We start from the raw sequence: 8,326 nt of genomic DNA, 5'->3' as shown, positions 1-8,326 counted from the left end.
CTAGTTGAGGTTAGTGAGAAAGAGAAGCTGCTAGATATCATTTTATATGCGGGCAGTACAGAGAGAAACACACACTTCGGCTCCAATAGTACAGCCCCCGCAGCAGGGAAATTGGGTGACATCTCAGAGGCATACTTACTCATCAAAGCAACACCACTCTCACATTCCTGTTAGAGTTTCCAACAGGTTCTCCCCACTCAGTGACACCCACTGAGAAGTCTGTTGAAAGTGCCCTGGTAATAGGAGATTCTATTGTAAGAAATGTGGAAATAGAGACTCCAGCCACCATTGTAAAATGCTTGCTTGGGGCAAGAACATCTGACATCAGATCAAATTTACAAGTGCTGGCTAATGCTAAATATAGATTTTCTAAGATTGTTATTCACGTCGGCACTAACGATGTCCGGCTTCGTCAGTTGGAGATCACCAAAGATAACGTTAAAGAGGCGTGTGAACTTGCAAAAACGATGTCAGACACTCTAATTAGCTCTGGTTTCCTCCCTGCTCATTGCGGTGAAGAGGTTTACAGTAGATTATTGTCACTGAATGGCTGGATGTCTGAGTGGTGTCCGAAGAATAGCAAAGGATTTTTAGACAATTGGACAAGTTTTTGGGGTAGACCTCACCTGCTCAAGAGAGATGGACTCCATCCCTCCAGGGAAGATGCCGCTATCCTCTCAAGTAATTTGGCTTAAAGTGTTAATATTGATAGTATCTGACACACTGGGGGCCAGGTCAGGAAGCAGACAGACTGGCTTAACCATCTACCTGCTACCTGCCTTGAGACGTCACATAAACTACAACATATAGAAACTGTGTCTTTTCCCTGAACTACCAAACACAAAACCCTCATTAAATCTTTTTAGAAAAAATGTATTGATGTCAAACTAGAAAATAACAAGAAAACTGAAGATGAACATCTTATAAAAGGTAGGGCTACTAAACATTAGATCGCTTTCATCCAAAGCACATATTGTAAATTAAAATTATTACAGAACATCATTTAGATTCTTTCTGTTTGACTGAAACCTGGCTTAAACCAGGTGAATATCTTAGTTTAAATGAGTCTGCTCCCACAGGTTATTGTTATAAACTTGAGCCTCACCAGGAGGAGGTGTTGCTACAATTTATAGTGATTTGTTTGGTGTTACTCAGAGGTCAGGATACAAGTTTAATTCTTTTGAAGTGATAATGCTTATTATGGCATCGTCTGATTGATATATATATATAACACCTTTTGCTCTTGCTACAGTATATAGACCACCCTATATACCACCCTGTATAGCTATACACCCTATATTAGCTGACATCCTTAAAGAATTAGACATTTTTTTTTTGTTAAATCTAGTATTTACTGTGGATAGAGTTTTAATTGTTGGTGACTTCAACATTCACATAGATGATAAAAATGTTACATTAGCATTTATCTATATTCTCAACTCTGTTGTGGTCAGAAAAAAGTGACAGGACCAACTCAGCACCATAAACATATTCTAGACTTAATTCTGTCATATGTAGTCAATGTTGATAATATAGCAATTCTGCCGCAGAGCGATGACATCTAAGATCATTACCTCATCTTTTGTATGCTGAGCTTAGCTAAGGTCACTCAATCTACGCCACGCTATCGATCTGGTAAAACTATTCTTTCGTCCACTACAAATAGCGCCACTATTAATCGATCTGTCTCAAGTACTCAGTATGCCAAAAAGTTCAGAACTTGATGTAATAACAAAAAAATATGGATACAGTTTTCTCTAGCACTCTAGATAGTTTCGCCTCCCTTCAAATAAAGAAAGTTAAAAAGAAAAGCCCGCACCACGGTACAATGATTACACTTATGTTCTCAAGAGAGCAGCTCGAAAAATGGAGTGCAAGTGGAAGAGTACAAAACTAGAGGTATTTCGCGGTAGATGGAAGAATAGAGTATCAGAAACCGTGGAATTTGTTTTTACTGTTACACCGATGATACCCAACTTTATATTTCCATGAAACCTGACAAAATTTCCCAATTCTCTAAGTTAGCAGTGTGTATCAATGACATGAAAGACTGGATGGCTTGAAATTTTTTTCTACTCAATTCTGACAAAACAGAGGTAATAATTATTGGCCCAAAAACCTCTAAAGATAAGCTGCTAAAATATCATTTGACTCTCCGTGGATGAACTGTTATGTCGTCTTCTACAGTGAAGAACTTGGGTGTTATATTTCATAGCAATCTGTCCGTTGAAAATCACATTTCCAATGTTTGTAGAACAGCATTCTTCCACCTCAGAAAAACTGCTAAGTTACGACACATGCTCTCTGTTTCTGATGCTGAAAAACTAATCAATGGATTCATGACCTCAAGACTAGATTATTGTCTTGCATTACTGTGAGAATGTCCTGCAGGTTCACTAAATAATCTTCAATTGCTTCAAAATGCATCAACTAGAGTGCTGACAAAAACCAATAAATATGATCTTATCAGTCCTATTTTATCGTTGCTTCATTGGCTACTTGTTAAGTTTTGTAGTTATTTTAAAAATCTGTTAATTACATACAAAGCTCTGAATGGTCTAGCTCCTCTGTACATAAGTGACCTTCTTTCACTCTATAATCCTCATGTTCACTAAGACACAATTCCAGCCTGTAAATAATACCTAGAATAACAAAATCCACAAAAGGAGGAATATCCTTTTTCTATTTATCTCCTAAACTATGGCCTTCCAAGCAGTGTAAGGGACTCTGAGACACTCTATCAGTTTCAGTCTAGACTAAAGACTTATCTCTTTAGCCAGGCACACACCCAATTTATCCCTCAACTCATAGTTATGCTGCATTAGTTAGGCCTGCCGAAACCAGAAACACTTCTCATTTTTAATAACTCTACTATAAAGTAAATGGCATTTACACTAATATTATACAATTTGTTTTCCTGTCTCAACCTCGGGATACAGATCCCGAGGTTACCAGAGCCTGCCAGATTCTGCTCTGGTCCTGACCGATGTCCTACCCACCCCTACATGTTGCTGATTGATGACTACTAAATGCAGGCTATGCCAACCATACCTCACTTCAGTCTACTACAACAAACTTCACAGAGTCTAAACTGCTGCCAACTCCAACTGTAAAACATAGAATACTTCACTTGCCACTGCCTGAACCTTGGATTTAGGATGGACTTCACTGTAAGTGAACTGCCATAAGCTGCCTGCCAGACCGCGATACCCCTCACTGACCTCTGCCTGCATCTTGGTCATAGGATGGACTACACTCTCTTTTAAAATGGAATACATAGACAATAAATTAATTGCCAACTAAAGCCTTCATCAGCCAAATAACAAAGGACACTGCATCTATGTGCACTTCCACAGTCAATTCGGGATGGACTCCCAAGACATTGTCATTAATCTTACAGTTCATATAAAATCTTTTAGTTTAAACATTGGTCACCAACATCTACTCAGTTTACAAATTTAAACCTTGACATGTATTACACATGCATTACACTGCATCTACGTGCACTTCCACAGTCTTATTTTTATAATAATTTATTTCTTTCCATTAACTGCATCTTATGGAGTTTTGTGTTCCGTTGCCACCGGGGCCTTTGGCTTGCTCTCTGAGGGCCTAAAGACAAGTAATATATGTATATACAGTGCATTCATAAAGTATTCAGACCCCTTAATTATTATTTTTTTTTTTTACATTTTTTTATTGTCATGGATTGAGAGGCTCAGGACCCAAACGCAGAGTGAAAAATAAAGGTTTATTAAATACAAAAATAAAACACAAAAATTGAACATAAAACTCCCACGAGGGGGAAAAATAAACAAAAACTACCTATAAAAAGGGTAATCCAGGCTGGGGCAGGGGGAAACAGAACCAACCGGACCGAAACAGGAACCAGGTAGGGAAACAGGACCAACAGGGAAGACTGAACACACAAGCAAGACCGTCTGGAAACACTAGCACACAAGACTGGAAACAAGACGAAATGGCACCGGACAGCAAACACAAGGAGACTAAAATAGGGAGAGAAATCAACAGGTTAACATGACAGTGCAGGTGTGACTAATAAACTAATAATGGGCAAACAAGGAGGCAGGGTATGACATAAGACAGAGAGACACGTGGCGATACAGAAACAAAATAACAAGACAGACAATAACAGACAGACATGGAGCATGAGTGTCCAGATCCCGATACAGACGAAACCGAACCAGACAGGAAGTCAGGATCCAGACACCGTGCTCCCGACAGACCGAAGAGCATTCTTCATTGAAGAATGAAATTTGGCGAGTGGTATTTGCATGCCACTCCCCCGGATATACGGGTATAAAAGGAGCTGGTATGCAACCACTCATTCAGATTTTCTCTTCGGAGCCGAACGGTCATGCTCTTTGAGCTGAATACTACTGTTCATTCACCTCTGCTGGATCTGACGGCGCATTTCAGCGGCTTCTCCCTCCTCTGCACTGGTGCACTGCAGAGAACGCCCCTGGGCGCTTCGGCAGAAAGAAACTAGAGAGTATATTTTCTGAAAGAGTTTTTCCCCTCTAAAAGAGAATATATTTCTCTATAAGAGCACACACATGGAACGTCTTTTTAAAGACGCGTCTTTTTAAAGATGCCTTTCTGATTGTGTGTTATTCCTGGTTGCGGTCGTTATCTCTCAACTTCGGATGGTCACGATTGCTGTCTTTCATGTCTTGGCGCGACCCACACGGAGGCAGCGTTTGTGAACAGTTCATGTTCTCACTGCGAGAACATGACCATGGCAACATTGCGGTCGCCTCGGTCCTTCTACCTACGGGTATGAGGCCAGTGCGGCTAGCACTGGGGCCGATTTGGGGACCCCAATGGGATAGTCCCTACCAGGTATCCCCCCGCAGACCTCCCATTCCCTAGCACACTCGTCTGCCCCAATCGGGCTTCTGGATGAGTTCGCCGGCTCGTCTCACGGTGAGTCTGGCTTCTTGTTCGGAGCCCGTGAAGATGATGAGCTTTCGAGTGCAGAAGTTGTGGGAGGCACCTTTTACTGCCTGGCCCCGACTCTGCAGTTCCCCCTCTTTCACTACCCTCGATGGCGGGGCGGCCAAGGGCTATACGGCGATTCCCCCGGTGGATAAGGCGCTCGCGGTGCACCTATGCCCGCAGAGCGCCGCCACCTTGCGTGGACGCCCTAAGTTCCTGTCCAAGCCCTGTAGGCTCATGTCATCCCTGACGGCTAAAGCCTACAGTGCTGCTGGACAAGCCGCCTCTGCCCTGCACGCCATGGCTCTCCTGCAGGTCCACCAAGCCAAGGCGCTGAAAGAACTGCACGAGGATAGTTCCGCCCCAGATTTGATGCAGGAACTGCGCTTGCCGACCGACCTCGCTCTCCTGGCGACGAATGTCACGGCGCGGTCGGACGAAGGCCACACTAGTGGTCCAGGAGCACCACCTTTGGCTCAACCTGGTTGAGATGGGTGAGGCCGACAAGACACAGTTCCTTGCTGCCCCCATTTCCCAGGCGGGTCTATTCGGCGACACCGTCGAGGACTTTCCCCAGCAGTTCTCGACGGTGAAGCCGCAGACAGAGGCAATCCGGCACATCCTGCCCCGGCACGGCTCAAGATCCCACACCCTGTCTGCTCATCGCCAAGGGCGTCCCCCTGTGGTGACTGCCTACTTCATCGTACCTGAAAAAGGCGGTGGGTTGTGGCCAATCTTGGACCTGTGAGTACTGAACCGGGCTTTATACAGACTCCCGTTCAAGATGCTGACGCAAAAACGCATTCAAGATTGGTTCGTGGTGGTAGACCTGAAGGATGTGTACTTCCACATCTCGATCCTTCCTCGACACAGACCCTTCCTGCGGTTCTTGTTCGAGGGTCAGGCGTATCAGTACAAACTCCTCCCTTTCGGCCTGTCCATCTCCTCGCGTCTTTACGAAGTTCGCAGAGGCTGCCCTTGCCCCGTTAAGGGAGGTGGGCATTCGCATTCTCAACTATCTTGACGACTGGCTAATCCTAGCTCACTCTCAAGATACGTTGTGCGCACACAGGGACCTGGTGCTCTCACACCTCAGCAGACTAGGGCTTCGGGTCAACTGGGAAAAGAGCAAGCTCCTCCCGGTTCAGAGCATCTCTTTTCTCAGATTGGAGTTGGACTCTTACGAGCGAGCGCACCCAGTTGGTGCTGGCCTGTTTGAAGGCATTCAAACAGAAAACAGCGGTTCCACTGAAACTTTTTCAGAGGCTCCTGGGGCATATGGCGTCCTCGGCAGTGGCCACCCCACTTGGGTTGATGCATATGAGGCCGCTTCAGCACTGGCTGCAGACTCGAATCCTGAGATGGGCATGGCGCCACGGGATACATCGCGTGGCCATCACGTCGGTCTGTCACCGTCTTTTCAGCCCTTGGACCGACCTCTCGTTTCTACGAGCAGGTGTTCCTCTAGAACTTTTCTCCAGGCGCGTCGTGGTCACGACAGACACCTCCAAAATGGGCTGGGGCGCTGTTTGCAATGGGCACGCAACCGCCGGCCTCTGGACGGGGCTGCGACTGCATTGGCACATCAACTGCCTTCAGTTGTTGACAATTCTGCTCACCCTGCGGAGGTTCCGGCCATTGATCCAGGGCAAGCACGTGTTAGTTCAGACAGACAGCACGGCAGCGGTAGCATATGTCAACCGCCAAGGTGGTCTGTGCTCTCGTTGTATGTCACAACTCGCCCGCCGTCTCCTCCTCTGGAGTCAGCAGCACTTCAAGTCGCTGCGAGCCACTCACATCCCGGGCAACCTCAACACTACAGCGGACACGCTGTCAAGACAGGTTACACTCAGGGGAGAGTGGAGACTCCACCCACAGGTGGTCCAGCTGATTTGGAGTGGATTCTGATGGGCACAGGTGGACCTGTTTGCCTCCCAAGAATCCTCCCACTGCCCGCTCTGGTACGCCCTCACCGAGGCTCCCCTCGGCATAGACACACTGGCACACAGCTGGCCCCCTGGCCTACGCAAATATGTGTTTCCCCCAGTGAGCCTGCTTGCACAGACCCTGTGCAAGGTCAAGGAGGATGAGGAGCAGGTCGTCCTGGTAGCACCCTACTGGCCCACCCAGACGTGGTTCTTGGACCTCACGCTCCTCGCGACAGCTCCCCCCTGGCGAATTCCCCTGAGTAAGGACCTTCTTTCTCAGGGATGGGGCACCCTCTGGCACCCGCACCCAGACCTCTGGAATCTCCATGTCTGACCCCTGGATGCGGTGGTAGACATGATCACTCAGGCTAGGGCCCCCTCTACAAGGCACCTGTATGCCTTTAAGTGGCGTCTGTTTGCTAAGTGGTGTTCTTCCCGATGCGAAGACCCCCAGAGATGCGCAGTCGGATCAGTGCTTTCCTTCCTGCAGGAGATGCTGGAAGGGAGGCTGTCCCCTTCCACCTTGAAGGTGCACGCTGCTGCCATAGCAGCACACCACGACACAGTCGACGGTAAGTCCTTAGGGAAGCACGACCTGATCATCAGGTTCCTAAGAGGTGCCAGGAGGCTGAAACCCTCCAGACCGTGCCTCGTTCCCTCATGGGATCTCTCAGTAGTTCTTCAGGGTCTACAGAGAGCCCCCTTTGAGCCTTTGCAGTCAGCCGAACTTAAGGCACTCTCTTTGAAGACTGCCCTCCTGACTGCGCTCACTTCCATCAAGAGGGTAGGTGACCTGCAAGCGTTCTCTGTCAGCGAAACGTGCCTGGAGTTCGGTCCGGGTTACTCTCACGTGATCCTGAGACACCGACTGGGCTATGTGCCCAAGGTTCCCACCACCCCTTTTAGGGACCAGGTGGTGAACCTGCAAGCGCTGCCCCAGGAGGAGGCAGACCCAGCCCTGTCATTGCTGTGTCCGGTGTGTGCTTTACGCATCTATTTGGATCGCACGCAGAGCTTTAGAATCCCTGAGCAGCTCTTTGTCTGCTTTAGTGCACAGCGGAAAGGAAGTGCTGTCTCCAAGCAGAGGATCGCCCACTGGCTCATTGATGCCATAACTATGGCATATCTTGCCCAGAACATGCCGCCCCCGGTAGGGCTACGAGCCCATTCTACCAGAGATGTAGCGGCTTCCTGGGCCCTGGCCAGAGGCGCCTCTCTAACAGACATTTGCAGAGCAGCGGGCTGGGCAACACCCAACACCTTTGCAAGGTTCTACAACCTCTGGGTGGAACCAGTTTCACCCCAGGTAGTGGCAAGCAACACAAGCGGATAAGCCCGGGATAGCTGGCTGGGTGTATCACATGCACATAGCTCCTTCCACCTCCCTTGGAGCTGAAGACGTGTGCCATTAATTCCCAGTAGTGTTCACAAACTTTGTT

This window comes from Myxocyprinus asiaticus, chromosome 26 (genome assembly GCF_019703515.2).
Source record: "Myxocyprinus asiaticus isolate MX2 ecotype Aquarium Trade chromosome 26, UBuf_Myxa_2, whole genome shotgun sequence".
In the NCBI taxonomy this organism is placed as follows: Eukaryota; Metazoa; Chordata; class Actinopteri; order Cypriniformes; family Catostomidae; genus Myxocyprinus; species Myxocyprinus asiaticus.
Note: the sequence above shows the minus strand (reverse complement) of the source record.